This window comes from Xenopus laevis, chromosome 9_10L (genome assembly GCF_017654675.1).
Source record: "Xenopus laevis strain J_2021 chromosome 9_10L, Xenopus_laevis_v10.1, whole genome shotgun sequence".
In the NCBI taxonomy this organism is placed as follows: Eukaryota; Metazoa; Chordata; class Amphibia; order Anura; family Pipidae; genus Xenopus; species Xenopus laevis.
In genome coordinates, this window is record NC_054387.1 from 23,805,388 (window position 1) to 23,832,547 (window position 27,160).

At 36.4% G+C, this 27,160-nt stretch overlaps 18 pseudogenes; all 18 read left to right on the top strand.

Moving 5' to 3' along the window:
• The first annotated feature begins 162 nt into the window (after positions 1-162).
• Positions 163-281, top strand: LOC121398430 (annotated as a pseudogene).
• Positions 282-364: 83 nt separating this feature from the next.
• LOC121398449 lies at positions 365-483 on the top strand (annotated as a pseudogene).
• An 83-nt stretch (positions 484-566) lies between these two features.
• Positions 567-685, top strand: LOC121398387 (annotated as a pseudogene).
• An 83-nt stretch (positions 686-768) lies between these two features.
• Positions 769-887, top strand: LOC121398445 (annotated as a pseudogene).
• Positions 888-1,753: 866 nt separating this feature from the next.
• Positions 1,754-1,872, top strand: LOC121398427 (annotated as a pseudogene).
• A 74-nt stretch (positions 1,873-1,946) lies between these two features.
• LOC121398458 lies at positions 1,947-2,065 on the top strand (annotated as a pseudogene).
• Positions 2,066-2,148: 83 nt separating this feature from the next.
• Positions 2,149-2,267, top strand: LOC121398415 (annotated as a pseudogene).
• Positions 2,268-2,669: 402 nt separating this feature from the next.
• LOC121398455 lies at positions 2,670-2,788 on the top strand (annotated as a pseudogene).
• A 764-nt stretch (positions 2,789-3,552) lies between these two features.
• Positions 3,553-3,661, top strand: LOC121398440 (annotated as a pseudogene).
• A 74-nt stretch (positions 3,662-3,735) lies between these two features.
• Positions 3,736-3,854, top strand: LOC121398436 (annotated as a pseudogene).
• A 610-nt stretch (positions 3,855-4,464) lies between these two features.
• Positions 4,465-4,583, top strand: LOC121398405 (annotated as a pseudogene).
• An 83-nt stretch (positions 4,584-4,666) lies between these two features.
• On the top strand, positions 4,667-4,785 carry LOC121398450 (annotated as a pseudogene).
• An 83-nt stretch (positions 4,786-4,868) lies between these two features.
• Positions 4,869-4,987, top strand: LOC121398388 (annotated as a pseudogene).
• An 83-nt stretch (positions 4,988-5,070) lies between these two features.
• On the top strand, positions 5,071-5,189 carry LOC121398446 (annotated as a pseudogene).
• Positions 5,190-6,103: 914 nt separating this feature from the next.
• Positions 6,104-6,222, top strand: LOC121398428 (annotated as a pseudogene).
• Positions 6,223-6,296: 74 nt separating this feature from the next.
• LOC121398459 lies at positions 6,297-6,415 on the top strand (annotated as a pseudogene).
• An 83-nt stretch (positions 6,416-6,498) lies between these two features.
• Positions 6,499-6,617, top strand: LOC121398434 (annotated as a pseudogene).
• Positions 6,618-7,008: 391 nt separating this feature from the next.
• LOC121398456 lies at positions 7,009-7,127 on the top strand (annotated as a pseudogene).
• The last annotated feature ends 20,033 nt before the right edge of the window (positions 7,128-27,160 follow it).

Below are 27,160 nucleotides of genomic sequence, written 5' to 3' on the forward strand. Positions count from 1 at the left end.
TGTTTTCAACGTTTGATTTTTCAAAGGTTTTAAAGTTTGAGTTTTCAACGTTTTCAAAGTTTAATTTTCCAATTTTCAAAGTTTCATTTTTCAAAGTTTTCAACTTCATTTTTCCACAGTGCCTGTGACAAGTCAAGAAGCCGAATGGTGCTGCTGTTCATCGGCAATGGCCGCACCACCCTGAAAGTGCCAGATCTCGTCTGATCTCTGAAGCGATACGGGGTCGGGCCTGGCTAGTTCCTTGATGGGAGACCACCTGGGAATACCAGGTGTCATAGGCTTTGCCACTTTTTCAAAGTTTTCAACTTTATTTTGCCGCAGTGCCTGTGACAAGTCAAGAAGCCGAATGGTGCTGCTGTTCATCGCCTATGGCCGCACCACCCTGAAAGTGCCAGATCTTGTCTGTTCTCTAAAGCAATACAGGGTTGGGCCTGGCTAGTACCTGGATGGGAGACCGCCTGGGAATACCAGGTCTCATAAGCTTTGCCAATTTTTCAAAGTTTTCAACTTTATTTTGCCACAGCATCGCGACAAGTCATGGAGTCGAAAAGGTGCTGCTGTTTATTGCCTATGGCCACACCACCCTGAAAGTGCCAGATCTCGTCTGATCTCTGAAGCGATACAGGGTCGGGCCTGGCTAGTTCCTTGATGGGAGACCACCTGGGAATACCAGGTGTCATAGGCTTTGCCACTTTTTCAAAGTTTTCAACTTTATTTTGCCGCAGTGCCTGTGACAAGTCAAGAAGCCGAATGGTGCTGCTGTTCATCGCCTATGGCCGCACCACCCTGAAAGTGCCAGATCTTGTCTGTTCTCTGAAGCAATACAGGGTCGGGCCTGGCTAGTACCTGGATGGGAGACCGCCTGGGAATACCAGGTCTCATAAGCTTTGCCAATTTTTCAAAGTTTTCAACTTTATTTTGCCACAGCATCGCGACAAGTCATGGAGTCGAAAAGGCGCTGCTGTTTATTGCCTATGGCCACACCACCCTGAAAATGCCAGATCTCGTCTGATCTCTGAAGCGATACAGCGTCTGGCCTGGTTAGTACCTGAATGGGAGACTGCCTGGGAATACTTTTGTCAACTTTTGTCATTTTTTTTGAAAGTTTCCACTTTGTGTCCTTGTGATTCCTTCTCGCTGTTTTCAAGTTTAATTTTTCAAAATTATCAAAGTTTCTCTTTTTTCAACGTTTTCTACGTTTCAATTTTTCAACATTTTCAATATTTTCAAGGATTGATTTTTCAAAGTTTTCAAAGTTTTCAAAGTTTCATTTTTCAAAGTTTTCAAAGTTTCATTTTTTTCAAAGTTTTCAATGTTTTCAATGTTTCATTTTTCAAAGGTTTCAAAGTTTCATTTTTCAAAGTTTTCAAACTTTATTTTTTTTAAAGTTTTCAAAGTTTCATTTTTTCAAAGTTTAAGTTTTTTCAAACTGTTCAACGTTTTCAAAGTTTAATTTTTCAAAGTTTTCTAAGTTTCTTTTTTTTAGTTTTTTTTCAAGTTTTCAGTTTCATTTTATCAAAGTTCATAAAATTTCATTTTTCAAAGTTTTCAAAATTTCATTTTTTTAACGTTTTCAAAGTTTTCAAGGTTTGATTTTCAAAGTTTGAGTATTCAAAGTTTTCAAAGTTTGAGTTTTCAATGTTTTCAAAGTTTAATTTTTCAATTTTCAAAGTTTCATTTTTCAAAGTTTTCAACTTCATTTTTCCACAGTGCCGGTGACAAGTCAAGAAGCCGAATGGTGCTGCTGTTCATTGCCTATGGCCACACCACCCTGAAAGTGCCAGATCTCGTCAGATCGCTGAAGCTATAGAGGGTAGGGCCTTTTTAGTACCTGGATGGGAGACCGCCTGGGAATACCAGGTGTCATAGGCTTTTCAAAGTTTTCAAAATTATTTTGCCACAGCAACGCCGACAAGTCTTGGAGCCGAAAGGTGCTGCTGTTCATTGCCTATGGCCACACCACCCTGAAAGTGCCAGATCTTGTCTGATTTCTGAAGTGATACAGTTTCGGGCCTGGTTAGTACCTCGATGGGAGACTGCCTAGGAATACCAGGTATCATAGGCTTTGCCAATTTTTCAAAGTTTTCAACTTTAGTTTGCCACAGAATCGCCGACAAGTCATGGAGCCGAAAGGTGCGGCTGTTCATCGCCTATGGCCACACCGCCCTGAAAGTGCCAGATCTCGTCTGATCTCTGAAGCGATACAGCGTCGGGCCTGGTTATTACCTGGGTGGGAGACTGCCTGGGAATACCAGGTGTCATAGGCTTTTCAACTTTTGACATTTTTTCAAAGTTTTCCACTTTGTGTCTTTGTGATTCCTCCTCGCTGTTTTCAAGTTTAATTTTTCAAAGTTTTAGTTTTTTCACCGTTTTCAACTTTTCATTTTTACAACGTTTTTAATATTTTCAAGGTTTGATTTTTCAAAGTTTTCAAAGTTTCAGTTTTCAAAGTTTTCATAGTTTAATTTTTCAAATTTTCAAAGTTTTAGTTTTTTCAAAGTTTTTAATGTTTTCAACGCTTGATTTTTCAAAGGTTTTAAAGTTTGAGTTTTCAACGTTTTCAAAGTTTAATTTTTCAATTTTCAAAGTTTCATTTTTCAAAGTTTTCAACTTCATTTTTCCACAGTGTCTGTGACAAGTCAAGAAGCCCAATGGTGCTGCTCTTCATCGCCTATGGCCACACCACACTGAAAGTGCCAGATCTCGTCTGATCTCTGAAGCGATACAGGGTCAGGCCTGATTAGCACCTGGATGGGAGACCACCTGGGAATACCAGTTGTCGTAAGCTTTTCAACTTTTGACATTTTTTCAAAGTTTTCCACTTTGTGTCTTTGTGATTCCTCCTCGCTGTTTTCAAGTTTAATTTTTCAAAATTTTCAAAGTTTCATCTTTTTCAACGTTTTCAACGTTTAAATTTTTCAAGATTTTCATTATTTTCAAGGTTTGATTTTTCAAAGTTTTCAAAGTTTAATTTTTCAAAGTTTACAAAGTTTCATTTTTTTCAAAGTTTTCAATGTTTTCAAAGTTTGATTTTTCAAAGGTTTCAAAGTTTGATTTTTCAAAGTTTTCAAACTTTATTTTTTTTTAAAGTTTTCAAAGTTTCAATTTTTTCAAAGTTTTCAAAGTTTAAGTTTTTTCAAACTTTTCAAAGTTTCATTTTTTCAAAGTTTTCAACGTTTTCAAAGTTTCATTTTTGAAAGTTTTCTAAGTTTCTTTTTTTTAAGTTTTTAAAAATTTGTTTTTTTCAAGTTTTCAGTTTCATTTTATCAAAGATCATAAAATTTCATTTTTTAAAGTTTTCAAAATTTCATTTTTTCAACGTTTTCAAAGTTTTCAAGGTTTGATTTTCAAGGTTTGAGTTTTCAAAGTTTTCAAAGTTTGAGTTTTCAAAGTTTTCAAAGTTTGAGTTTTCAAAGTTTTCAAAGTTTGAGTTTTCAATCTTTTAAAAGTTTAATTTTTCAATTTTCAAAGTTTCATTTTTCAAAGTTTTCAACTTCATTTTTCCACAGTGCCGGTGACAAGTCAAGAAGCCGAATGGTGCTGCTGTTCATCGCCTATGGCCACACCACCCTGAATGTGCCAGATCTCTGAAGCAATACAGGGTAGGGCCTGTTTAGTACCTGGATGGGAGACCGCCTGGGAATACCAGGTGTCATAGGCTTTTCAAAGTTTTTAACTTTATTTTGCCACAGTATCGCCGACAAGTCATGGAGCCGAAAGGTGCTGCTGTTCATTGCCTATGGCCACACCACCCTGAAAGTGCCAGATCTCGTCTGATCTCTGAAGTGATACTGGGTCAGGCCTGGTTAGTACCTGGATGGGTGACTGCCTAGGAATACCAGTTGTCATAGGCTTTGCCAATTTTTCAAAGTTTTCAACTTTATTTTGCCACAGCATCGCCGACAAGTCATGGAGCCGAAAGGTACTGTTGTTCATTGCCTATGGCCACACCGCCCTGTAAGTTCCAGATCTCGTCTGATCTCTGAAACGATACAGGGTCAGTCCTGGTTGGTACGTGGATGGGAGACTGCCTGGGAATACCAGCTGTGGTAGGCATTTCAACTTTTGACATTTTTTCAAAGTTTTCCACTTCGTGTCTTTGTGATTCCTCCTCTCTGTTTTCAAGTTTAATTTTTCAAAGTTTTCAACGTTTCATTTTTTCACCGTTTTCAACGTTTCATATTTACAACGTTTTTAATATTTTCAAGGTTTGATTTTTCAAAGTTTTCAAAGTTTGTTTTCAAAGTTTTCAAAGTTTCATTGTTCAAAGTTTTCAAAGTAAAATTTTTTCAAAGTTTTTAATGTTTTCAACGTTTGATTTTTCAAAGGTTTTAAAGTTTGAGTTTTCAACGTTTTCAAAGTTTAATTTTCCAATTTTCAAAGTTTCATTTTTCAAAGTTTTCAACTTCATTTTTCCACAGTGCCTGTGACAAGTCAAGAAGCCGAATGGTGCTGCTGTTCATCGGCTATGGCCGCACCACCCTGAAAGTACCAGATCTCGTCTGATCTCTGAAGCGATACGGGGTCGGGCCTGGCTAGTTCCTTGATGGGAGACCACCTGGGAATACCAGGTGTCATAGGCTTTGCCACTTTTTCAAAGTTTTCAACTTTATTTTGCCGCAGTGCCTGTGACAAGTCAAGAAGCCGAATGGTGCTGCTGTTCATCGCCTATGGCCGCACCACCCTGAAAGTGCCAGATCTTGTCTGTTCTCTAAAGCAATACAGGGTTGGGCCTGGCTAGTACCTGGATGGGAGACCGCCTGGGAATACCAGGTCTCATAAGCTTTGCCAATTTTTCAAAGTTTTCAACTTTATTTTGCCACAGCATCGCGACAAGTCATGGAGTCGAAAAGGTGCTGCTGTTTATTGCCTATGGCCACACCACCCTGAAAGTGCCAGATCTCGTCTGATCTCTGAAGCGATACAGGGTCGGGCCTGGCTAGTTCCTTGATGGGAGACCACCTGGGAATACCAGGTGTCATAGGCTTTGCCACTTTTTCAAAGTTTTCAACTTTATTTTGCCGCAGTGCCTGTGACAAGTCAAGAAGCCGAATGGTGCTGCTGTTCATCGCCTATGGCCGCACCACCCTGAAAGTGCCAGATCTTGTCTGTTCTCTGAAGCAATACAGGGTCGGGCCTGGCTAGTACCTGGATGGGAGACCGCCTGGGAATACCAGGTCTCATAAGCTTTGCCAATTTTTCAAAGTTTTCAACTTTATTTTGCCACAGCATCGCGACAAGTCATGGAGTCGAAAAGGCGCTGCTGTTTATTGCCTATGGCCACACCACCCTGAAAATGCCAGATCTCGTCTGATCTCTGAAGCGATACAGCGTCTGGCCTGGTTAGTACCTGAATGGGAGACTGCCTGGGAATACTTTTGTCAACTTTTGTCATTTTTTTTGAAAGTTTCCACTTTGTGTCCTTGTGATTCCTTCTCGCTGTTTTCAAGTTTAATTTTTCAAAATTATCAAAGTTTCTCTTTTTCAACGTTTTCTACGTTTCAATTTTTCAACATTTTCAATATTTTCAAGGATTGATTTTTCAAAGTTTTCAAAGTTTTCAAAGTTTCATTTTTCAAAGTTTTCAAAGTTTCATTTTTTTCAAAGTTTTCAATGTTTTCAATGTTTCATTTTTCAAAGTTTCATTTTTCAAAGTTTTCAAACTTTATTTTTTTTAAAGTTTTCAAAGTTTCATTTTTCAAAGTTTTCAAACTTTATTTTTTTTAAAGTTTTCAAAGTTTCATTTTTTCAAAGTTTTCAAAGTTTAAGTTTTTTCAAACTGTTCAACGTTTTCAAAGTTTAATTTTTCAAAGTTTTCTAAGTTTCTTTTTTTTAGTTTTTTTTCAAGTTTTCAGTTTCATTTTATCAAAGTTCATAAAATTTCATTTTTCAAAGTTTTCAAAATTTCATTTTTTTAACGTTTTCAAAGTTTTCAAGGTTTGATTTTCAAAGTTTGAGTATTCAAAGTTTTCAAAGTTTGAGTTTTCAATGTTTTCAAAGTTTAATTTTTCAATTTTCAAAGTTTCATTTTTCAAAGTTTTCAACTTCATTTTTCCACAGTGCCGGTGACAAGTCAAGAAGCCGAATGGTGCTGCTGTTCATTGCCTATGGCCACACCACCCTGAAAGTGCCAGATCTCGTCAGATCGCTGAAGCTATAGAGGGTAGGGCCTTTTTAGTACCTGGATGGGAGACCGCCTGGGAATACCAGGTGTCATAGGCTTTTCAAAGTTTTCAAAATTATTTTGCCACAGCAACGCCGACAAGTCTTGGAGCCGAAAGGTGCTGCTGTTCATTGCCTATGGCCACACCACCCTGAAAGTGCCAGATCTTGTCTGATTTCTGAAGTGATACAGTTTCGGGCCTGGTTAGTACCTCGATGGGAGACTGCCTAGGAATACCAGGTATCATAGGCTTTGCCAATTTTTCAAAGTTTTCAACTTTAGTTTGCCACAGAATCGCCGACAAGTCATGGAGCCGAAAGGTGCGGCTGTTCATCGCCTATGGCCACACCGCCCTGAAAGTGCCAGACCTCGTCTGATCTCTGAAGCGATACAGCGTCGGGCCTGGTTATTACCTGGATGGGAGACTGCCTGGGAATACCAGGTGTCATAGGCTTTTCAACTTTTGACATTTTTTCAAAGTTTTCCACTTTGTGTCTTTGTGATTCCTCCTCGCTGTTTTCAAGTTTAATTTTTCAAAGTTTTAGTTTTTTCACCGTTTTCAACTTTTCATTTTTACAACGTTTTTAATATTTTCAAGGTTTGATTTTTCAAAGTTTTCAAAGTTTCAGTTTTCAAAGTTTTCATAGTTTAATTTTTCAAATTTTCAAAGTTTTAGTTTTTTCAAAGTTTTTAATGTTTTCAACGCTTGATTTTTCAAAGGTTTTAAAGTTTGAGTTTTCAACGTTTTCAAAGTTTAATTTTTCAATTTTCAAAGTTTCATTTTTCAAAGTTTTCAACTTCATTTTTCCACAGTGTCAAGAAGCCCAATGGTGCTGCTCTTCATCGCCTATGGCCACACCACACTGAAAGTGCCAGATCTCGTCTGATCTCTGAAGCGATACAGGGTCAGGCCTGATTAGCACCTGGATGGGAGACCACCTGGGAATACCAGTTGTCGTAAGCTTTTCAACTTTTGACATTTTTTCAAAGTTTTCCACTTTGTGTCTTTGTGATTCCTCCTCGCTGTTTTCAAGTTTAATTTTTCAAAATTTTCAAAGTTTAATTTTTTCAATGTTTTCAACGTTTGATTTTTTCAACATTTTCAATATTTTCAAGGTTTGATTTTTCAAAGTTTTCAAAGATTGAGTTTACAAAGTTTTCAAAGTTTAATTTTTCAAAGTTTTAGCCATACTAGTGGCTCATAGATTGGGCTTCCCCGAGTAGCCATACTAGTGGCTCATAGATTACTCCTCCCAGAGTAACCATACTAGTGGCTCATAGATTGGGCTTCCCCGAGTAGCCATACTAGTGGCTCATAGATTGGGCTTCCTCTTTACTATTAAAATGCAATGCAATGTAAATCTATGGTAGTGCATTAGCAGTAACCTATTAAGGTTAACATTAGCTGTAACTTTTGAGAATGTTGGCAAAGTTGTGTATTCTATATGGCATTATAAATAGCTTCCAACAATACACCTTCAACAAGTTTTTCATCAAGGACAAGCAACAGGAAAACTTGCAAAATCATTGTGCAATAATGCAATGTAAGTCTATGGGAGTGCCAATAGGTTAACATTAGCTGTAACTTTTGAGAAAGTTGGCAGAGTTGTAAATTCTGTATGGCATTAGAATAAGGTTCCAACACTACACCTTCAACAAGTTTTTCATCAAGGAAAAGCAACAGGAAACCTTGCAAAATCATTGTGCAATAATGCCATGTTGGTCTAGGGCAGTGGTCCCCAACCAGTAGCTCGCGAGCAACATGTTGCTCTCCAACCCCTTGGATGTTGCTCCCAGTGGCCTCAAAGCAGGTGCTTATTTTTGAATTCCAGGCTTGTTTGGTTGCATAAAAAGCAGGTGTCCTGCCAAAGAGAGTCTCCTGTGGGCTACCAGTCCATTTAGGGTCTACCAAACAGCCAATAACAGCCCTTATTTGACATCCCCGTGGACTTTTTTATGCTTATGTTGCTCCCCAACTCTTTTTTACATTTAAATGTGGCTCACGAGTAAAAAAGGTTGGGGACCCCTGGTCTAGGGAGTGCCAGTAGGTTAACATTAGCTGTAAGTTTATAGAATGTTGGCAAAGATGTGTATTCTATATGGCATAGTAAATAGCTTCCAACACTACACCTTCAACAAGTTTTTCATCAAGGACAAGCAACAGGAAAACTTGCAAAATCATTGTGCAATAATGCAATGTAAGTCTATGGGAGTGCCAATAGGTTAACATTAGCTGTAACTTTTGAGAAAGTTGGCAGAGTTGTAAATTCTGTATGGCATTAGAATAAGGTTCCAACACTACACCTTCAACAAGTTTTTCATCAAGGAAAAGCAACAGGAAACCTTGCAAAATCATTGTGCAATAATGCCATGTTGGTCTAGGGAGTGCCAGTAGGTTAACATTAGCTGTAAGTTTCTAGAATGTTGGCAAAGATGTGTATTCTATATGGCATAGTAAATAGCTTCCAACACTACACCTTCAACAAGTTTTTCATCAAGGACAAGCAACAGTAAAACTTGTAAAATCATTGTGCCATAATGCAATGTAAGTATATGGGAGTGCCAATAGGTTAACATTAGCTGTAACTTTTGAGAATGTTGGCAAAGTTGTGTTATTCTATATGGCATTATAAATAGCTTCCAACACTACACCTTCAACAAGTTTTTCATCAAGGACAAGCAACAGGAACTCTTGCAAAATCATTGTGCAATAATGCAATGTAAGTCTATGGGAGTGTCAGGAGGTTAACATTAGCTGTAACTTTTGAGAATGTTGGCAAAGTGGTGTATTCTATATGGCATTATAAATAGCTTCCAACACTACACCTTCAACAAGTTTTTCATCAAGGACAAGCAACAGGAAAACTTGCAAAATCATTCAGCCATAATACAATGTAAGTCTATGGGAGTGCTAATAGGTTAACATTAGCTGTAACTTTTGAGAATGTTGGCAGAGTTGTGTAATCTATATGGCATAATAAATAGCTTCCAACACTACACTGTCAACAAGTTTTTCATCAAGGACAAGCAACAGGAAAACTTGCAAAATCATTGTGCCATAATGCAATGTAAGTCTATGGGAGTGCCAATAGGTTAACATTAGCTGTAACTTTTGAGAATGTTGGCAAAGATGTGTATTCTATATGGCATTATAAATAGCTTCCAACACTACACCTTCAACAAGTTTTTCATCAAGGACAAGCAACAGGAACTCTTGCAAAATCACGGTGCAATAATGCAATGTAAGACTATGGGAGTGTCAGGAGGTTAACATTAGCTGTAAGTTTTGAGAATGTTGGCAAAGTTGTGCATTCTATATGGCATTATAAATAGCTTCCAACACTACACCTTCAACAAGTTTTACATCAAGGACAAGCAACAGGAACACTTGCAAAATCATTCAGCCATAATACAATGTAAGTCTATAGGAGTGCTAATAGGTTAACATTAGCTGTAACTTTTGAGAATGTTGGCAAAGATGTGAAATCTATATGGCATAGTAAATAGCTTCCAACACTACACCTTCAACAAGTTTTTCATCAAGGACAAGCAACAGGAAAACTTGCAAAATCATTGTGCAATAATGCAATGTAAGTCTATGGGAGTGCCAGTAGGTTAACATTAGCTGTAACTTTTGAGAATGTTGGCAAAGATGTGAAATCTATATGGCATAGTAAATAGCTTCCAACACTACACCTTCAACAAGTTTTTCATCAAGGACAAGCAACAGGAAAACTTGCAAAATCATTGTGCAATAATGCAATGTAAGTCTATGGGAGTGCAAGTAGGTTAACATTAGCTGTAACTTTTGAGAATGTTGGCAAAGTTCTGTATTATATATGGCATTATAAATAGCTTCCAACACTACACCTTCAACAAGTTTTTCATCAAGGACAAGCAACAGGAAAACTTGCAAAATCATTGAGCCATAATGCAATGTAAGTCTAGGGGAGTGCTAATAGGTTAACATTAGCTGTAACTTTTGAGAATGTTGGCAAAGATGTGTAATCTATATGGCATAATAAATAGCTTCCAACACTAGACCTTCAACAAGTTTTTCATCAAGGACAAGCAACAGGAAAACTTGCAAAATCATTGTGCCATAATGCAATGTAAGTCTATGGGAGTGCCAATAGGTTAACATTAGCTGTAACTTTTGAGAATGTTGGCAAAGTTTTGTATTCTATATGGCATTATAAATAGCTTCCAACACTACACCTTCAACAAGTTTTACATCAAGGACAAGCAACAGGAACACTTGCAAAATCATTCAGCCATAATACAATGTAAGTCTATAGGAGTGCTAATAGGTTAACATTAGCTGTAACTTTTGAGAATGTTGGCAAAGATGTGAAATCTATATGGCATAGTAAATAGCTTCCAACACTACACCTTCAACAAGTTTTTCATCAAGGACAAGCAACAGGAAAACTTGCAAAATCATTGTGCAATAATGCAATGTAAGTCTAAGGGAGTGCCAGTAGGTTAACATTAGCTGTAACTTTTGAGAATGTTGGCAAAGATGTGAAATCTATATGGCATAGTAAATAGCTTCCAACACTACACCTTCAACAAGTTTTTCATCAAGGACAAGCAACAGGAAAACTTGCAAAATCATTGTGCAATAATGCAATGTAAGTCTATGGGAGTGCAAGTAGGTTAACATTAGCTGTAACTTTTGAGAATGTTGGCAAAGTTCTGTATTATATATGGCATTATAAATAGCTTCCAACACTACACCTTCAACAAGTTTTTCATCAAGGACAAGCAACAGGAAAACTTGCAAAATCATTGAGCCATAATGCAATGTAAGTCTAGGGGAGTGCTAATAGGTTAACATTAGCTGTAACTTTTGAGAATGTTGGCAAAGATGTGTAATCTATATGGCATAATAAATAGCTTCCAACACTAGACCTTCAACAAGTTTTTCATCAAGGACAAGCAACAGGAAAACTTGCAAAATCATTGTGCCATAATGCAATGTAAGTCTATGGGAGTGCCAATAGGTTAACATTAGCTGTAACTTTTGAGAATGTTGGCAAAGTTTTGTATTCTATATGGCATTATAAATAGCTTCCAACACTACACCTTCAACAAGTTTTTCATCAAGGACAAGCAACAGGAAATCTTGCAAAATCACTGTGCAATAATGCAATGTAAGTCTATGGGAGTGTCAGGAGGTTAACATTAGCTGTAAGTTTTGAGAATGTTGGCAAAGTTGTGTATTCTATATGGCATTATAAATAGCTTCCAACACTACACCTTCAACAAGTTTTTCATCAAGGACAAGCAACAGGAACACTTGTAAAATCATTCAGCCATAATACAATGTAAGTCTAAGGGAGTGCTAATAGGTTAACATTAGCTGTAACTTTTGAGAATGTTGGCAAAGATGTGTAATCTATATGGCATAATAAATAGCTTCCAACACTACACCTTCAACAAGTTTTTCATCAAGGACAAGCAACAGGAAAACTTGCAAAATCACTGTGCAATAATGCAATGTAAGTCTATGGGAGTGCCAATAGGTTAACATTAGCTGTAACTTTTGAGAATGTTGGCAAAGTTGTGTATTCTATATGGCATTATAAATAGCTTCCAACACTACACCTTCAACAAGTTTTTCATCAAGGACAAGCAACAGGAACTCTTGCAAAATCACTGTGCAATAATGCAATGTAAGTCTATGGGAGTGTCAGGAGGTTAACATTAGCTGTAAGTTTTGAGAATGTTGGCAAAGTTGTGTATTCTATATGGCATTATAAATAGCTTCCAACACTACACCTTCAACAAGTTTTTCATCAAGGACAAGCAACAGGAACACTTGCAAAATCATTGAGCCATAATGCAATGTAAGTCTATGGGAGTGCTAATAGGTTAACATTAGCTGTAACTTTTGAGAATGTTGGCAAAGATGTGTAATCTATATGGCATAATAAATAGCTTCCAACACTACACCTTCAACAAGTTTTTCATCAAGGACAAGCAACAGGAAAACTTGCAAAATCATTGTGCCATAATGCAATGTAAGTCTATGGGAGTGCCAATAGGTTAACATTAGCTGTAACTTTTGAGAATGTTGGCAAAGTTGTATATTCTATATGGCATTATAAATAGCTTCCAACACTTCACCTTCAACAAGTTTTTCATCAAGGACAAGCAACAGGAACTCTTGCAAAATCACTGTGCAATAATGCAATGTAAGTCTATGGGAGTGTCAAGAGGTTAGCATTAGCTGTAAGTTTTGAGAATGTTGGCAAAGTTGTGTATTCTATATGGCATTATAAATAGCTTCCAACACTACACCTTCAACAAGTTTTTCATCAAGGACAAGCAACAGGAACACTTGCAAAATCATTCAGCCATAATACAATGTAAGTCTATGGGAGTGCAAATAGGTTAACATTAGCTGTAACTTTTGAGAATGTTGGCAAAGATGTGAAATCTATATGGCATAGTAAATAGCTTCCAACACTACACCTTCAACAAGTTTTTCATCAAGGACAAGCAACAGGAAAACTTGCAAAATCATTGTGCAATAATGCAATGTAAGTCTATGGGAGTGCTAATAGGTTAACATTAGCTGTAACTTTTGAGAATGTTGGCAAAGTTGTGTATTCTATATGGCATGATAAATAGCTTCCAACACTACACCTTCAACAAGTTTTTCATCAAGGACAAGCAACAGGAACACTTGCAAAATCATTCAGCCATAATACAATGTAAGTCTATGGGAGTGCTAATAGGTTAACATTAGCTGTAACTTTTGAGAATGTTGGCAAAGATGTGAAATCTATATGGCATAGTAAATAGCTTCCAACACTACACCTTCAACAAGTTTTTCATCAAGGACAAGCAACAGGAAAACTTGCAAAATCATTGTGCAATAATGCAATGTAAGTCTATGGGAGTGCCAGTAGGTTAACATTAGCTGTAACTTTTGAGAATGTTGGCAAAGATGTGTATTCTATATGGCATATAAATAGCTTCCAACACTACACCTTCAACAAGTTTTTCATCAAGGACAAGCAACAGGAAACTTGCAAAATCATTGTGCAATAATGCAATGTAAGTCTATGGGAGTGCAAGTAGGTTAACATTAGCTGTAACTTTTGAGAATGTTGGCAAAGTTGTGTATTATATATGGCATTATAAATAGCTTCCAACACTACACCTTCAACAAGTTTTTCATCAAGGACAAGCAACAGGAAAACTTGCAAAATCATTGAGCCATAATGCAATGTAAGTCTATGGGAGTGCTAATAGGTTAACATTAGCTGTAACTTTTGAGAATGTTGGCAAAGATGTGTAATCTATATGGCATAATAAATAGCTTCCAACACTACACCTTCAACAAGTTTTTCATCAAGGACAAGCAACAGGAAAACTTGCAAAATCATTGTGCCATAATGCAATGTAAGTCTATGGGAGTGCCAATAGGTTAACATTAGCTGTAACTTTTGAGAATGTTGGCAAAGTTGTGTATTCTATATGGCATTATAAATAGCTTCCAACACTACACCTTCAACAAGTTTTTCATCAAGGACAAGCAACAGGAAATCTTGCAAAATCACTGTGCAATAATGCAATGTAAGTCTATGGGAGTGTCAGGAGGTTAACATTAGCTGTAAGTTTTGAGAATGTTGGCAAAGTTGTGTATTCTATATGGCATTATAAATAGCTTCCAACACTACACCTTCAACAAGTTTTTCATCAAGGACAAGCAACAGGAACACTTGCAAAATCATTCAGCCATAATACAATGTAAGTCTATGGGAGTGCTAATAGGTTAACATTAGCTGTAACTTTTGAGAATGTTGGCAAAGTTGTGTAATCTATATGGCATAATAAATAGCTTCCAACACTACACCTTCAACAAGTTTTTCATCAAGGACAAGCAACAGGAAAACTTGCAAAATCATTGTGCCATAATGCAATGTAAGTCTATGGGAGTGCCAATAGGTTAACATTAGCTGTAACTTTTGAGAATGTTGGCAAAGTTGTGTATTCTATATGGCATTATAAATAGCTTCCAACACTACACCTTCAACAAGTTTTTCATCAAGGACAAGCAACAGGAACTCTTGCAAAATCACTGTGCAATAATGCAATGTAAGTCTATGGGAGTGTCAGGAGGTTAACATTAGCTGTAAGTTTTGAGAATGTTGGCAAAGTTGTGTATTCTATATGGCATTATAAATAGCTTCCAACACTACACCTTCAACAAGTTTTTCATCAAGGACAAGCAACAGGAACACTTGCAAAATCATTGAGCCATAATGCAATGTAAGTCTATGGGAGTGCTAATAGGTTAACATTAGCTGTAACTTTTGAGAATGTTGGCAAAGATGTGTAATCTATATGGCATAATAAATAGCTTCCAACACTACACCTTCAACAAGTTTTTCATCAAGGACAAGCAACAGGAAAACTTGCAAAATCATTGTGCCATAATGCAATGTAAGTCTATGGGAGTGCCAATAGGTTAACATTAGCTGTAACTTTTGAGAATGTTGGCAAAGTTGTATATTCTATATGGCATTATAAATAGCTTCCAACACTACACCTTCAACAAGTTTTTCATCAAGGACAAGCAACAGGAACTCTTGCAAAATCACTGTGCAATAATGCAATGTAAGTCTATGGGAGTGTCAGAGGTTAACATTAGCTGTAAGTTTTGAGAATGTTGGCAAAGTTGTGTATTCTATATGGCATTATAAATAGCTTCCAACACTACACCTTCAACAAGTTTTTCATCAAGGACAAGCAACAGGAACACTTGCAAAATCATTCAGCCATAATACAATGTAAGTCTATGGGAGTGCAAATAGGTTAACATTAGCTGTAACTTTTGAGAATGTTGGCAAAGATGTGAAATCTATATGGCATAGTAAATAGCTTCCAACACTACACCTTCAACAAGTTTTTCATCAAGGACAAGCAACAGGAAAACTTGCAAAATCATTGTGCAATAATGCAATGTAAGTCTATGGGAGTGCTAATAGGTTAACATTAGCTGTAACTTTTGAGAATGTTGGCAAAGTTGTGTATTCTATATGGCATATAAATAGCTTCCAACACTACACCTTCAACAAGTTTTTCATCAAGGACAAGCAACAGGAAAACTTGCAAAATCATTGTGCCATAATGCAATGTAAGTCTATGGGAGTGCCAATAGGTTAACATTAGCTGTAACTTTTGAGAATGTTGGCAAAGATGTGAAATCTATATGGCATTATAAATAGCTTCCAACACTACACCTTCAACAAGTTTTTCATCAAGGACAAGCAACAGGAAAACTTGCAAAATCATTGTGCAATAATGCAATGTAAGTCTATGGGAGTGTCAGGAGGTTAACATTAGCTGTAACTTTTGAGAATGTTGGCAAAGTTGTGTATTCTATATGGCATTATAAATAGCTTCCAACACTACACCTTCAACAAGTTTTTCATCAAGGACAAGCAACAGGAACACTTGCAAAATCATTCAGCCATAATACAATGTAAGTCTATGGGAGTGCTAATAGGTTAACATTAGCTGTAACTTTTGAGAATGTTGGCAAAGATGTGAAATCTATATGGCATAGTAAATAGCTTCCAACACTACACCTTCAACAAGTTTTTCATCAAGGACAAGCAACAGGAAAACTTGCAAAATCATTGTGCAATAATGCAATGTAAGTCTATGGGAGTGCCAGTAGGTTAACATTAGCTGTAACTTTTGAGAATGTTGGCAAAGTTGTGTATTCTATATGGCATTATAAATAGCTTCCAACACTACACCTTCAACAAGTTTTTCATCAAGGACAAGCAACAGGAAAACTTGCAAAATCATTGTGCCATAATGCAATGTAAGTCTATGGGAGTGCCAATAGGTTAACATTAGCTGTAACTTTTGAGAATGTTGGCAAAGTTGTGTATTCTATATGGCATTATAAATAGCTTCCAACACTACACCTTCAACAAGTTTTTCATCAAGGACAAGCAACAGGAACTCTTGCAAAATCACTGTGCAATAATGCAATGTAAGTCTATGGGAGTGTCAGGAGGTTAACATTAGCTGTAACTTTTGAGAATGTTGGCAAAGTTGTGTATTCTATATGGCATTATAAATAGCTTCCAACACTACACCTTCAACAAGTTTTTCATCAAGGACAAGCAACAGGAACACTTGCAAAATCATTCAGCCATAATACAATGTAAGTCTATGGGAGTGCTAATAGGTTAACATTAGCTGTAACTTTTGAGAATGTTGGCAGAGTTGTGTAATCTATATGGCATTATAAATAGCTTCCAACACTACACCTTCAACAAGTTTTTCATCAAGGACAAGCAACAGGAAAACTTGCAAAATCATTGTGCCATAATGCAATGTAAGTCTATGGGAGTGCCAATAGGTTAACATTAGCTGTAACTTTTGAGAATGTTGGCAAAGTTGTGTATTCTATATGGCATTATAAATAGCTTCCAACACTACACCTTCAACAAGTTTTTCATCAAGGACAAGCAACAGGAACTCTTGCAAAATCACTGTGCAATAATGCAATGTAAGTCTATGGGAGTGTCAGGAGGTTAACATTAGCTGTAAGTTTTGAGAATGTTGGCAAAGTTGTGTATTCTATATGGCATTATAAATAGCTTCCAACACTACACCTTCAACAAGTTTTTCATCAAGGACAAGCAACAGGAACACTTGCAAAATCATTCAGCCATAATACAATGTAAGTCTATGGGAGTGCTAATAGGTTAACATTAGCTGTAACTTTTGAGAATGTTGGCAAAGATGTGAAATCTATATGGCATAGTAAATAGCTTCCAACACTACACCTTCAACAAGTTTTTCATCAAGGACAAGCAACAGGAAAACTTGCAAAATCATTGTGCCATAATGCAATGTAAGTCTATGGGAGTGCCAATAGGTTAACATTAGCTGTAACTTTTGAGAATGTTGGCAAAGTTGTGTATTCTATATGGCATTATAAATAGCTTCCAACACTACACCTTCAACAAGTTTTTCATCAAGGACAAGCAACAGGAAACTTGCAAAATCATTGTGCCATAATGCAATGTAAGTCTATGGGAGTGCAATAGGTTAACATTAGCTGTAACTTTTGAGAATGTTGGCAAAGTTGTGTATTCTATATGGCATTATAAATAGCTTCCAACACTACACCTTCAACAAGTTTTTCATCAAGGACAAGCAACAGGAACACTTGCAAAATCATTGTGCCATAATGCAATGTAAGTCTATGGGAGTGCCAATAGGTTAACATTAGCTGTAACTTTTGAGAATGTTGGCAAAGTTGTGTATTCTATATGGCATTATAAATAGCTTCCAACACTACACCTTCAACAAGTTTTTCATCAAGGACAAGCAACAGGAAAACTTGCAAAATCATTGTGCCATAATGCAATGTAAGTCTATGGGAGTGCCAATAGGTTAACATTAGCTGTAACTTTTGAGAATGTTGGCAAAGTTGTGTATTCTATATGGCATTATAAATAGCTTCCAACACTACACCTTCAACAAGTTTTTCATCAAGGACAAGCAACAGGAAACTTGCAAAATCATTGTGCAATAATGCAATGTAAGTCTATGGGAGTGCCAGTAGGTTAACATTAGCTGTAAGTTTTGAGAATGTTGGCAAAGTTGTGTATTCTATATGGCATTATAAATAGCTTCCAACACTACACCTTCAACAAGTTTTTCATCAAGGACAAGCAACAGGAACACTTGCAAAATCATTCAGCCATAATACAATGTAAGTCTATGGGAGTGCTAATAGGTTAACATTAGCTGTAACTTTTGAGAATGTTGGCAAAGATGTGAAATCTATATGGCATAGTAAATAGCTTCCAACACTACACCTTCAACAAGTTTTTCATCAAGGACAAGCAACAGGAAAACTTGCAAAATCATTGTGCAATAATGCAATGTAAGTCTATGGGAGTGCTAATAGGTTAACATTAGCTGTAACTTTTGAGAATGTTGGCAGAGTTGTGAATTCTGTATGGCATTAGAATTAGGTTCCAACACTACACCTTCAACAAGTTTTTCATCAAGGACAAGCCACAGGAACACTTGCAAAATCATTGTGCCATAATGCAATGTAAGTCTATGGGAGTGCCAGGAGGTTAACATTAGCTGTAACTTTTGAGAATGTTGGCAAAGTTGTGTATTCTATATGGCATTATAAATAGCTTCCAACACTACACCTTCAACAAGTTTTTCATCAAGGACAAGCAACAGGAACACTTGCAAAATCATTGTGCCATAATGCAATGTAAGTCTATGGGAGTGCAATAGGTTAACATTAGCTGTAACTTTTGAGAATGTTGGCAAAGTTGTGTAATCTATATGGCATTATAAATAGCTTCCAACACTACACCTTCAACAAGTTTTTCATCAAGGACAAGCAACAGGAAAACTTGCAAAATCATTGTGCCATAATGCAATGTAAGTCTATGGGAGTGCCAATAGGTTAACATTAGCTGTAACTTTTGAGAATGTTGGCAAAGTTGTGTATTCTATATGGCATTATAAATAGCTTCCAACACTACACCTTCAACAAGTTTTTCATCAAGGACAAGCAACAGGAAAACTTGCAAAATCATTGTGCCATAATGCAATGTAAGTCTATGGGAGTGCAATAGGTTAACATTAGCTGTAACTTTTGAGAATGTTGGCAAAGTTGTGTATTCTATATGGCATTATAAATAGCTTCCAACACTACACCTTCAACAAGTTTTTCATCAAGGACAAGCAACAGGAACACTTGCAAAATCATTGTGCCATAATGCAATGTAAGTCTATGGGAGTGCAATAGGTTAACATTAGCTGTAACTTTTGAGAATGTTGGCAAAGTTGTGTATTCTATATGGCATTATAAATAGCTTCCAACACTACACCTTCAACAAGTTTTTCATCAAGGACAAGCAACAGGAAACTTGCAAAATCATTGTGCAATAATGCAATGTAAGTCTATGGGAGTGCAATAGGTTAACATTAGCTGTAACTTTTGAGAATGTTGGCAAAGTTGTGTATTCTATATGGCATTATAAATAGCTTCCAACACTACACCTTCAACAAGTTTTTCATCAAGGACAAGCAACAGGAACACTTGCAAAATCATTCAGCCATAATACAATGTAAGTCTATGGGAGTGCAATAGGTTAACATTAGCTGTAACTTTTGAGAATGTTGGCAAAGTTGTGTAATTCTATATGGCATTATAAATAGCTTCCAACACTACACCTTCAACAAGTTTTTCATCAAGGACAAGCAACAGGAAAACTTGCAAAATCATTGTGCAATAATGCAATGTAAGTCTATGGGAGTGCCAGTAGGTTAACATTAGCTGTAACTTTTGAGAATGTTGGCAAAGTTGTGTATTCTATATGGCATTATAAATAGCTTCCAACACTACACCTTCAACAAGTTTTTCATCAAGGACAAGCAACAGGAACACTTGCAAAATCATTCAGCCATAATACAATGTAAGTCTATGGGAGTGCTAATAGGTTAACATTAGCTGTAACTTTTGAGAATGTTGGCAAAGATGTGTAATCTATATGGCATATAAATAGCTTCCAACACTACACCTTCAACAAGTTTTTCATCAAGGACAAGCAACAGGAAAACTTGCAAAATCATTGTGCAATAATGCAATGTAAGTCTATGGGAGTGCCAGTAGGTTAACATTAGCTGTAACTTTTGAGAATGTTGGCAAAGTTGTGTATTCTATATGGCATTATAAATAGCTTCCAACACTACACCTTCAACAAGTTTTTCATCAAGGACAAGCAACAGGAAACTTGCAAAATCATTGTGCCATAATGCAATGTAAGTCTATGGGAGTGCTAATAGGTTAACATTAGCTGTAACTTTTGAGAATGTTGGCAAAGTTGTGTAATCTATATGGCATATAAATAGCTTCCAACACTACACCTTCAACAAGTTTTTCATCAAGGACAAGCAACAGGAAAACTTGCAAAATCATTGTGCAATAATGCAATGTAAGTCTATGGGAGTGCCAATAGGTTAACATTAGCTGTAACTTTTGAGAATGTTGGCAAAGTTGTGAATTCTATATGGCATTATAAATAGCTTCCAACACTACACCTTCAACAAGTTTTTCATCAAGGACAAGCAACAGGAAAACTTGCAAAATCATTGTGCCATAATGCAATGTAAGTCTATGGGAGTGCCAATAGGTTAACATTAGCTGTAACTTTTGAGAATGTTGGCAAAGTTGTGTATTCTATATGGCATTATAAATAGCTTCCAACACTACACCTTCAACAAGTTTTTCATCAAGGACAAGCAACAGGAAACTTGCAAAATCATTGTGCCATAATGCAATGTAAGTCTATGGGAGTGCAATAGGTTAACATTAGCTGTAACTTTTGAGAATGTTGGCAAAGTTGTGTATTCTATATGGCATTATAAATAGCTTCCAACACTACACCTTCAACAAGTTTTTCATCAAGGACAAGCAACAGGAAACTTGCAAAATCATTGTGCAATAATGCAATGTAAGTCTATGGGAGTGCAGTAGGTTAACATTAGCTGTAACTTTTGAGAATGTTGGCAAAGTTGTGTATTCTATATGGCATTATAAATAGCTTCCAACACTACACCTTCAACAAGTTTTTCATCAAGGACAAGCAACAGGAAACTTGCAAAATCATTGAGCCATAATGCAATGTAAGTCTATGGGAGTGCTAATAGGTTAACATTAGCTGTAACTTTTGAGAATGTTGGCAAAGTTGTGTATTCTATATGGCATATAAATAGCTTCCAACACTACACCTTCAACAAGTTTTTCATCAAGGACAAGCAACAGGAAAACTTGCAAAATCATTGTGCCATAATGCAATGTAAGTCTATGGGAGTGCCAATAGGTTAACATTAGCTGTAACTTTTGAGAATGTTGGCAAAGTTGTGTATTCTATATGGCATTATAAATAGCTTCCAACACTACACCTTCAACAAGTTTTTCATCAAGGACAAGCAACAGGAACTCTTGCAAAATCACTGTGCAATAATGCAATGTAAGTCTATGGGAGTGTCAGGAGGTTAACATTAGCTGTAACTTTTGAGAATGTTGGCAAAGTTGTGTATTCTATATGGCATTATAAATAGCTTCCAACACTACACCTTCAACAAGTTTTTCATCAAGGACAAGCAACAGGAACACTTGCAAAATCATTCAGCCATAATACAATGTAAGTCTATGGGAGTGCTAATAGGTTAACATTAGCTGTAACTTTTGAGAATGTTGGCAAAGTTGTGAATTCTATATGGCATATAAATAGCTTCCAACACTACACCTTCAACAAGTTTTTCATCAAGGACAAGCAACAGGAAAACTTGCAAAATCATTGTGCCATAATGCAATGTAAGTCTATGGGAGTGCCAATAGGTTAACATTAGCTGTAACTTTTGAGAATGTTGGCAAAGTTGTGTATTCTATATGGCATTATAAATAGCTTCCAACACTACACCTTCAACAAGTTTTTCATCAAGGACAAGCAACAGGAACTCTTGCAAAATCACTGTGCAATAATGCAATGTAAGTCTATGGGAGTGTCAGGAGGTTAACATTAGCTGTAACTTTTGAGAATGTTGGCAAAGTTGTGTATTCTATATGGCATTATAAATAGCTTCCAACACTACACCTTCAACAAGTTTTTCATCAAGGACAAGCAACAGGAACACTTGCAAAATCATTCAGCCATAATGCAATGTAAGTCTATGGGAGTGCTAATAGGTTAACATTAGCTGTAACTTTTGAGAATGTTGGCAAAGATGTGTAATCTATATGGCATATAAATAGCTTCCAACACTACACCTTCAACAAGTTTTTCATCAAGGACAAGCAACAGGAAAACTTGCAAAATCATTGTGCCATAATGCAATGTAAGTCTATGGGAGTGCCAATAGGTTAACATTAGCTGTAACTTTTGAGAATGTTGGCAAAGTTGTGTATTCTATATGGCATTATAAATAGCTTCCAACACTACACCTTCAACAAGTTTTTCATCAAGGACAAGCAACAGGAACACTTGCAAAATCATTGTGCCATAATGCAATGTAAGTCTATGGGAGTGCTAATAGGTTAACATTAGCTGTAACTTTTGAGAATGTTGGCAAAGTTGTGTATTCTATATGGCATTATAAATAGCTTCCAACACTACACCTTCAACAAGTTTTTCATCAAGGACAAGCAACAGGAAACTTGCAAAATCATTGTGCCATAATGCAATGTAAGTCTATGGGAGTGCCAATAGGTTAACATTAGCTGTAACTTTTGAGAATGTTGGCAAAGTTGTGTATTCTATATGGCATTATAAATAGCTTCCAACACTACACCTTCAACAAGTTTTTCATCAAGGACAAGCAACAGGAAACTTGCAAAATCATTGTGCAATAATGCAATGTAAGTCTATGGGAGTGCCAGTAGGTTAACATTAGCTGTAACTTTTGAGAATGTTGGCAAAGTTGTGTATTCTATATGGCATTATAAATAGCTTCCAACACTACACCTTCAACAAGTTTTTCATCAAGGACAAGCAACAGGAACACTTGCAAAATCATTGTGCAATAATGCAATGTAAGTCTATGGGAGTGTCAGTAGGTTAACATTAGCTGTAACTTTTGAGAATGTTGGCAAAGTGTGTATTCTATATGGCATTATAAATAGCTTCCAACACTACACCTTCAACAAGTTTTTCATCAAGGACAAGCAACAGGAAAACTTGCAAAATCATTCAGCCATAATGCAATGTAAGTCTATGGGAGTGCTAATAGGTTAACATTAGCTGTAACTTTTGAGAATGTTGGCAAAGTTGTGTAATTCTATATGGCATATAAATAGCTTCCAACACTACACCTTCAACAAGTTTTTCATCAAGGACAAGCAACAGGAAAACTTGCAAAATCATTGTGCCATAATGCAATGTAAGTCTATGGGAGTGCCAATAGGTTAACATTAGCTGTAACTTTTGAGAATGTTGGCAAAGTTGTGTATTCTATATGGCATTATAAATAGCTTCCAACACTACACCTTCAACAAGTTTTTCATCAAGGACAAGCAACAGGAACTCTTGCAAAATCACTGTGCAATAATGCAATGTAAGTCTATGGGAGTGTCAGGAGGTTAACATTAGCTGTAACTTTTGAGAATGTTGGCAAAGTTGTGTATTCTATATGGCATTATAAATAGCTTCCAACACTACACCTTCAACAAGTTTTTCATCAAGGACAAGCAACAGGAACACTTGCAAAATCATTCAGCCATAATACAATGTAAGTCTATGGGAGTGCTAATAGGTTAACATTAGCTGTAACTTTTGAGAATGTTGGCAAAGATGTGTAATCTATATGGCATATAAATAGCTTCCAACACTACACCTTCAACAAGTTTTTCATCAAGGACAAGCAACAGGAAAACTTGCAAAATCATTGTGCCATAATGCAATGTAAGTCTATGGGAGTGCCAATAGGTTAACATTAGCTGTAACTTTTGAGAATGTTGGCAAAGTTGTGTATTCTATATGGCATTATAAATAGCTTCCAACACTACACCTTCAACAAGTTTTTCATCAAGGACAAGCAACAGGAAAACTTGCAAAATCATTGTGCCATAATGCAATGTAAGTCTATGGGAGTGCCAATAGGTTAACATTAGCTGTAACTTTTGAGAATGTTGGCAAAGTTGTGTATTCTATATGGCATTATAAATAGCTTCCAACACTACACCTTCAACAAGTTTTTCATCAAGGACAAGCAACAGGAACACTTGCAAAATCATTGTGCCATAATGCAATGTAAGTCTATGGGAGTGCAATAGGTTAACATTAGCTGTAACTTTTGAGAATGTTGGCAAAGTTGTGTATTCTATATGGCATTATAAATAGCTTCCAACACTACACCTTCAACAAGTTTTTCATCAAGGACAAGCAACAGGAACACTTGCAAAATCATTGTGCCATAATGCAATGTAAGTCTATGGGAGTGCTAATAGGTTAACATTAGCTGTAACTTTTGAGAATGTTGGCAAAGTTGTGTAATTCTATATGGCATATAAATAGCTTCCAACACTACACCTTCAACAAGTTTTTCATCAAGGACAAGCAACAGGAAAACTTGCAAAATCATTGTGCCATAATGCAATGTAAGTCTATGGGAGTGCCAATAGGTTAACATTAGCTGTAACTTTTGAGAATGTTGGCAAAGTTGTGTATTCTATATGGCATTATAAATAGCTTCCAACACTACACCTTCAACAAGTTTTTCATCAAGGACAAGCAACAGGAAACTTGCAAAATCATTGTGCAATAATGCAATGTAAGTCTATGGGAGTGCAATAGGTTAACATTAGCTGTAACTTTTGAGAATGTTGGCAAAGTTGTGTATTCTATATGGCATTATAAATAGCTTCCAACACTACACCTTCAACAAGTTTTTCATCAAGGACAAGCAACAGGAACACTTGCAAAATCATTGTGCCATAATGCAATGTAAGTCTATGGGAGTGCAATAGGTTAACATTAGCTGTAACTTTTGAGAATGTTGGCAAAGTTGTGTATTCTATATGGCATTATAAATAGCTTCCAACACTACACCTTCAACAAGTTTTTCATCAAGGACAAGCAACAGGAAACTTGCAAAATCATTGTGCCATAATGCAATGTAAGTCTATGGGAGTGCTAATAGGTTAACATTAGCTGTAACTTTTGAGAATGTTGGCAAAGTTGTGTAATTCTATATGGCATTATAAATAGCTTCCAACACTACACCTTCAACAAGTTTTTCATCAAGGACAAGCAACAGGAAAACTTGCAAAATCATTGTGCCATAATGCAATGTAAGTCTATGGGAGTGCCAATAGGTTAACATTAGCTGTAACTTTTGAGAATGTTGGCAAAGTTGTGTATTCTATATGGCATTATAAATAGCTTCCAACACTACACCTTCAACAAGTTTTTCATCAAGGACAAGCAACAGGAAACTTGCAAAATCATTGTGCAATAATGCAATGTAAGTCTATGGGAGTGTCAGGAGGTTAACATTAGCTGTAACTTTTGAGAATGTTGGCAAAGTTGTGTATTCTATATGGCATTATAAATAGCTTCCAACACTACACCTTCAACAAGTTTTTCATCAAGGACAAGCAACAGGAACACTTGCAAAATCATTCAGCCATAATACAATGTAAGTCTATGGGAGTGCTAATAGGTTAACATTAGCTGTAACTTTTGAGAATGTTGGCAAAGTTGTGAATTCTATATGGCATTATAAATAGCTTCCAACACTACACCTTCAACAAGTTTTTCATCAAGGACAAGCAACAGGAAAACTTGCAAAATCATTGTGCCATAATGCAATGTAAGTCTATGGGAGTGCCAATAGGTTAACATTAGCTGTAACTTTTGAGAATGTTGGCAAAGTTGTGTATTCTATATGGCATTATAAATAGCTTCCAACACTACACCTTCAACAAGTTTTTCATCAAGGACAAGCAACAGGAACTCTTGCAAAATCACTGTGCAATAATGCAATGTAAGTCTATGGGAGTGTCAGGAGGTTAACATTAGCTGTAACTTTTGAGAATGTTGGCAAAGTTGTGTATTCTATATGGCATTATAAATAGCTTCCAACACTACACCTTCAACAAGTTTTTCATCAAGGACAAGCAACAGGAACACTTGCAAAATCATTCAGCCATAATACAATGTAAGTCTATGGGAGTGCTAATAGGTTAACATTAGCTGTAACTTTTGAGAATGTTGGCAAAGATGTGAAATCTATATGGCATAGTAAATAGCTTCCAACACTACACCTTCAACAAGTTTTTCATCAAGGACAAGCAACAGGAAAACTTGCAAAATCATTGTGCCATAATGCAATGTAAGTCTATGGGAGTGCCAATAGGTTAACATTAGCTGTAACTTTTGAGAATGTTGGCAAAGTTGTGTATTCTATATGGCATTATAAATAGCTTCCAACACTACACCTTCAACAAGTTTTTCATCAAGGACAAGCAACAGGAAACTTGCAAAATCATTGTGCAATAATGCAATGTAAGTCTATGGGAGTGTCAGGAGGTTAACATTAGCTGTAACTTTTGAGAATGTTGGCAAAGTTGTGTATTCTATATGGCATTATAAATAGCTTCCAACACTACACCTTCAACAAGTTTTTCATCAAGGACAAGCAACAGGAACACTTGCAAAATCATTCAGCCATAATACAATGTAAGTCTATGGGAGTGCTAATAGGTTAACATTAGCTGTAACTTTTGAGAATGTTGGCAAAGTTGTGAATCTATATGGCATTAGTAAATAGCTTCCAACACTACACCTTCAACAAGTTTTTCATCAAGGACAAGCAACAGGAAAACTTGCAAAATCATTGTGCCATAATGCAATGTAAGTCTATGGGAGTGCCAATAGGTTAACATTAGCTGTAACTTTTGAGAATGTTGGCAAAGTTGTGTATTCTATATGGCATTATAAATAGCTTCCAACACTACACCTTCAACAAGTTTTTCATCAAGGACAAGCAACAGGAAACTTGCAAAATCATTGTGCCATAATGCAATGTAAGTCTATGGGAGTGCAATAGGTTAACATTAGCTGTAACTTTTGAGAATGTTGGCAAAGTTGTGTATTCTATATGGCATTATAAATAGCTTCCAACACTACACCTTCAACAAGTTTTTCATCAAGGACAAGCAACAGGAACACTTGCAAAATCATTGTGCCATAATGCAATGTAAGTCTATGGGAGTGCAATAGGTTAACATTAGCTGTAACTTTTGAGAATGTTGGCAAAGTTGTGTATTCTATATGGCATTATAAATAGCTTCCAACACTACACCTTCAACAAGTTTTTCATCAAGGACAAGCAACAGGAAACTTGCAAAATCATTGTGCCATAATGCAATGTAAGTCTATGGGAGTGCAATAGGTTAACATTAGCTGTAACTTT